At 38.8% G+C, this 6,000-nt stretch overlaps 1 long non-coding RNA gene across 3 annotated transcripts in view; it reads right to left on the bottom strand.

Annotated features, from left to right (window-relative positions):
• Positions 1-708: 708 nt before the first annotated feature.
• LOC104957988 (uncharacterized) overlaps positions 709-6,000 on the bottom strand; it is a 32,715-nt gene continuing 27,423 nt past the window's right edge. For all 3 annotated transcript variants that reach the window (XR_799724.1, XR_799722.1, XR_799723.1), the window contains one exon: positions 709-1,726. This is a non-coding gene — a long non-coding RNA (uncharacterized lncRNA). The remainder of the gene's footprint in view (positions 1,727-6,000) is intronic.

Genomic DNA, 6,000 nt, shown 5'->3' with positions numbered 1-6,000 from the left:
GAACTATAGGAAGGAGTTACACTGAAGAACCGGTGGGTGTGCATACATGCTAGAATGGTACATATGACAAATTAAAGTCATGCAGGTCATATTATTATTATTAAAAAATACAACCACAGATTGCATTATGAATGCCTTTAGAGACTGCTGCAGGAGTTGCTGAAATAACACAAACAAATCAAGATAGGGATATAAAAAAGGAACAGAGAGACAAATAAAACACAAGAGGGAAATTCATTTAGCAGATGTTTGTGCATAATGTGGACACACATGTGATTGTGGGTATAGGCTACTAAGTGATCCGGTAAATTGCAGACATGCTTGAAATTGTCAAAAGGAAAACATCAAAATGAACAGCCAATGTGTGCTTTAGGGTACCTTTGCCTGCAACACTAATGCAACATATCTTGGGATAAAGCTGAAATAATAAGAAATGAGTGAGAAATGGTTATCCTAAGTAGGTTATAAATGTCTATGAATCAGGCAGCCCTTTAAGCTACAACAACACGACACTGTTTGAGCATTTGCATTTTGATCAGCTTTAGAAGAGGTGAGCGCTATCAGTTTCTGAGCGCCCATCCCTCTGTATCTCTCAGATGTTTACTGCAGCACACAACATGCAAGCAAAAACACACATGCACACACACTTAAATGTACAAACAGAAACTCTAATCCTGACCCCCCCACCCGCCCCCCTGCTCTTTCTCGCCCTGCTTCCCTCCCCGGGCGTGGAAATGAAAGCTGGGCTATTCGGAGAGGATGGCTGCAAGAAATAAAGACGTGTCTGATTTCTGCAGCAACCAATGGTGATGCAGCGCTCCATACTCTCTGCCCTCTGATAGGTCTGTGCCACTCTCTTCATCTGGAGGCCCATGTCATTCCCTCTAATCCCCCTCCCAAACACAAACAGGCCAATCCTGAGACAGGGCTCAGGGGCTGTGGAGTGAGGCAGAAGCTGAGGCATGGTGGAAGGAGTGAGGGGTGTAGTTCAGGAGTAGAGAAAGGAGCACCAGTAGCTGATGTTGGTGTGAGAAAGACCCAGTGTGTTATTATTAATAAAGCATTAAAAAAGTGAGCACATCAAAGCATACAGGGGATATGCTATCACACATGAAAGTACTGCACTATGGCTTAATGTTTCCTAAGGCCTGTTATGGCGACGCTGCTTTGATTTGAAATGCATTGTGTGGAAAATGGATTTACAGGAGTGGGACGAGAAAGCTTGGAGTGGGTGCAGACCATAATTTAAAACCTGACCTCATAGGCTCTTCAAAGTATCAGTGAGTGTGGATATTTAGGACTTAGGTATAGTATGTGTGAGACATCTAGCACAGCTATAAAACAAATACATAAACATACAGTACATGTAAGGGTGGTGGAGAGAACTTGAGAAAACAGAACGAGCAATAACTGTCACACAGAAATGAAAAATACATGTCACATTTCGATTATAAGAAACTAATTTTTCAATTTTCCTTTATTCTTTCCTTTCCGAGCAAAGGGTGTCCGCACCTCATTATATTGCTCCTTCGATCAAGGCCTGCAGGTTGTGAGACATCTTTCTGATGGTTCCCCCGTGGCCAGGTAATTATCCTAATCTACCTTCCTCCTGTGCTCCAGCTCCTGTGCCACACTGGCTCAGACCACCTCTGTGTCTTCATTATCGGAGCTGGGGCTCATTAATGGCTCGACGGCCTCAGTGTGCAGGCTGCTGGCAGAGTGAAACCTTGTGTAAAGGAAAGGAAGAAGGAGAAGCAGGAGGAGGAGGAGAACAAGAATAAGAGGTTAGAAAAAATGAGACTCTAAAGAGCAAGGGGCTGCCCTGAAGGTTAACATCTCAATCATGAGGGACAATACTCTCTAGTCCAACGGCTTTGGCTTCTTAAAAGTCATCGCTTGCTGATGGAGGATGAGGCTATAGGGCATAACGTTGTCAAAGAGGAAGCCAGGGGAAAGCCAAAGAGATTTCTGCAGGGCATAATGACCATGAAGCATGTGTGTTTGTGACAAGTTGCCGTGTCCATGTGCACGTCTCTTACACACACCCACCTTGCTTGTTTCAAACAGCTCTAACCTCACAACATACAGAAGGACTGGGGGTGGAAAATCAGTTTCACTATCTTTTTTTCTGACAAATGACACCCTGACAGTTGGAAAAAATGTTGGGGTCCCTGAACAGATTTCTCAGTTACAAAAATAAAATGTGTTGGATTAGACAAAGACAGACATTTTATATTCTACTTTTGAACCCCAATGAGAGCACTGACAAATGCCACCCCACCCCCACTCCGTCTGTGCCATGATTGTTTTTTCTCTCCAGAAATGTCATATAGTTAAGAGGTGGTAATTCTATATGGCACAAACAGACACTGACGTCTTCCAAGTGTGTACATAGCATATAGGCTGACACAGATTGAGATGGTGTAACATGTCCTTGCCTCACTCTAAATAGCCATGAAAGCTTTGCTCACTCTTTATATGAGATTCAAGTGGAAACGTTTCTCGAAAATGGATAAGGAACTCAAATACAGTGCCCTAGGGGACGAGAAACATATATATTCTGAGGTTAAGGTTACTGCAGACCTCAGTGATGTGAGAAAATCTGTAACACTCATGTTTCTGTGTAGGTGTAGAACTCAGAAAACGCCAGGAATGCCGAAAACGGCATGTAGAAACAGCATTTTAAAATGTCCAAGAGTTGGCGTTAACTTATTCAGTTTGGAAAGAGAACCCGCCAACATATCATACGTTTAATGCATATTTATAAAATGCTGATTGATGAGGCATGTTAACATGTGTGAGTGTGCTTAGGCCTTGACTACAGGGAAAAACACTTCTGAAGTAAATGAAAAACTGAATTACAGCTGGCGAAGCAATGGTCCACACTCACATTATACTACATTATAAAAGTGTAGATGGGTTTGTACCAGTCAAATTATCAAAATTCATCCTATGCACTATCACCATCCAACATCATAATTATTCAACTGTGCTCTTTAGCAGTCTGATTGTAGCGCAACCAGGATAAAATAATCTGCAAAAACGACATGTTTTACGTTATACAGGACTGCAGAAACAAGATTGCAAGATTACTACTCTCAAGTATGATGATGTAATGAGGTTTTTATAGTCTGTGATAGTAACAGTAGTGCAGGGAGTGGGTTTTGAGCTAAAGGTTCAGTATATAAATTACAAAATAAAATATTGGTTTAATTGGTCTGGGTTTTTAAATATCTATTTCTGGGATTTCTGCCTCCACCCTCCGGAAAATTTCTTCAATATAAAGTAGTTCCAAATAATATATTTCCCATTGAGATTACAGATTACACAGAGTAACTAGTTAACCCTTCAAAAAAAACATTGCTTTATAGTAGTTTAAAAAGTTTTCGAATGTCATTAATGTTTTAACACCTGCTGAAAATAACAAAATCTCATTGCATGACAATGGCGTTATTTCAATTTTTGTAAATTGACTTTTTAAAAAGGCGGCTCAGGTACTGTGTATCACTATCCAGACTGCTCATGCGGTCTATAAGCCAGAAATCTGGTACAAACGATAGTGTGTGGGTGTATTAAGAGCTGTTGTAAAATCTGAAATGTTGTGCTTTTTCCCTTGCTATTAGTCCTGCTTAGCATTGTCCTTAATGCTGCTATACTGGTGGCTGAAAATTATATAGATACACAAGTATAAAATATCAAGATCAACAAGAGAAAAAAAAACATGTTTGTATTCACACTTTACTAATATATACATGCAGATAACATGACCTTGTATCCTGGTGTAAGTATTGACTTACATTAGTGATACAGAAGTTATATGAGGCTCTATTACTCACATTGCCACAGAAGCTTCGGAGCATTGCCAACATCGTCTATGCACCCTTGAATAAAGTAGGTTTCAGAGACCACCTTATTTACAATAATATTGTTGTCACTTAAATACATCCCATATCATCAAAAATACATTTACAGCATCTTTACATCTTTTGTATTTTCATTTAAAAAAAGGTCTGTATTTCCCATGTGAGTAAAAAAAGGACGTCCCCTCAGAGGTAGGTAAATACGGTATTTAAAAAAATCTGAGCTAGAAATTTGGTACATTGACAGAATGTCTTTGATTGAACATTCAGTAGAAACAGCCTCACCCACTTGCTACAGTGAGGCTACATATTGAAATGTTTCCAGTAAAGTACCTTTCAGGACACCTATATTTGGTAAGCATATAAACGGATAAATGAGAGTGAAGGTAAACGCGTATGCTTCAGGCTCAGGAGGATATTAATACTTTTCCACCCGACAGCGTCAGATGGCACATGCAGTTATATCAGTGGGGCACAACTCTGTGTGGGGTTTGGTGCAGACAAGCATGAAGACATGCTTTATTTTTTGTCATAGGTAATGTGATGATACGTGATGCTACAACAACCTTTTCGCAAAGGATTCAGAATCAGAAACATGCTATAAATAAATATATGCTAAAATGGATTCCGATGGGTTTATGGGAGAGGGAGAAAAAAAACTTCACTGTTTATTTTTTCTCCCCACAAAAAGTCTTTGAGTAAGAAGAAAGTTCTTGAAGGTGAAAGGTAGAAGCAAACCTTTTAATGGCCTTACCAGGTCCCAAGACTGCATGAAAGTTAAGGTACTGTTTATCGGTGCAGTTCAGTCTCTGTGTAGTAGATCACAACCCTTTGTTTATCATCCTGTGTCATGCTGCTAACAGCATAGCTTTCTGCCTGAGGTCTAGTGCTGAGCAATGCGACGATATAGCAGGGATAGAGTGAGGTAATGAATGTAAAGTGTATGCAGGGGAGGATACAGGCAGTTAAAGTCAGCGGTAGGACAGTTTCTTCCTCCACAGAGAACAAGCCAAACCGTAGTCACTTTTATAAAAGGATAATGAAGGAATATAAAACCTGCTGTTCTGTAGCTTTGCTTTGACAAAACCAAAATAGGATCCAGGACGAGTGTCTCACAAACAAGCATCTGTGTAGCAGATGAAATAAGTTGTGGTTTTCTCTCTAAAGCCTGCTCAAAATACATGAAAATAGCACTCATACTGAATATAGATGTCAGGGCAAATGTTTTGCTCTATTTTGATTAATTGCATTGTGTGGGTTTATACAAATCTTTACAGAGATGTCATATTCTAACTGCAGCTGACATTTTGCACAAAAAGAAAATCAGCAGGAGTACAGAACGAAGCCAAAATAGCATATGTTCATCATTAAAATATGTGTGAAAGTTCTTTCTTGCCTTGGTAATAATAGTTTTACTAGATAATCTTAACTCAAGGGCCATTTACCAGTTTTCACTGAATTTTTAAATGCATCTATGAGATTTAAAAATAAATATTTCTGAAATTGCATACTGTAGTTGGTGGATGGAACGTGCCCTTCACTGCCCTTTTGTCTGTTGTTTTGTAAAACTTTTATACAATTACAACATTAGAATCACGTGTATAATACAGAATATTGAATAGTAGTGGTGAATAGTAAACTAAGTAAATGTACTCAATTACAGTAATTACTTAATAACGGTAATTGTACTTCACTTGATTAAATCTATTGTTGCAACTTTATTGAGGGAAATATAATCTGTATGAAGGATGCTGGACATGATTTAGTATGCAATTGAGTATTTTATGCAGTACCTTTACATCTGTAAAGGCTGTGAATATATCTTGAACACTGAGAATATGGAATGAATCTTTGCTGAAACCCTTACTTTAATTAGTGAATATTGTTCTCATTATCAATAGCTGTGTCTGCCACTGCTGCTCTGTATACATTGCTTAACCTGGTCATTGCAAGTCGAAGTCAATATGTACAATGTTACTATTGACAATATTTTCTTATTATAAAAATGCAATTATACCTAAGAGTGGGAGATGACCTATTCACAACAAATTAAACTTATTTATTCCATGTTCCATTTAGAAGCTGCAGAAGTGTGAAAATAATGTGAATAAAACGTACTCTGATCCCCATCTTAAGCAGT

The sequence above is a fragment of the Notothenia coriiceps genome, unplaced genomic scaffold (assembly GCF_000735185.1).
Source record: "Notothenia coriiceps isolate Sejong01 unplaced genomic scaffold, NC01 NC01_scaffold00028133, whole genome shotgun sequence".
Taxonomy (NCBI): domain Eukaryota; kingdom Metazoa; phylum Chordata; class Actinopteri; order Perciformes; family Nototheniidae; genus Notothenia; species Notothenia coriiceps.
Note: the sequence above shows the minus strand (reverse complement) of the source record. Positions and strands in the feature narration are given on the sequence as shown.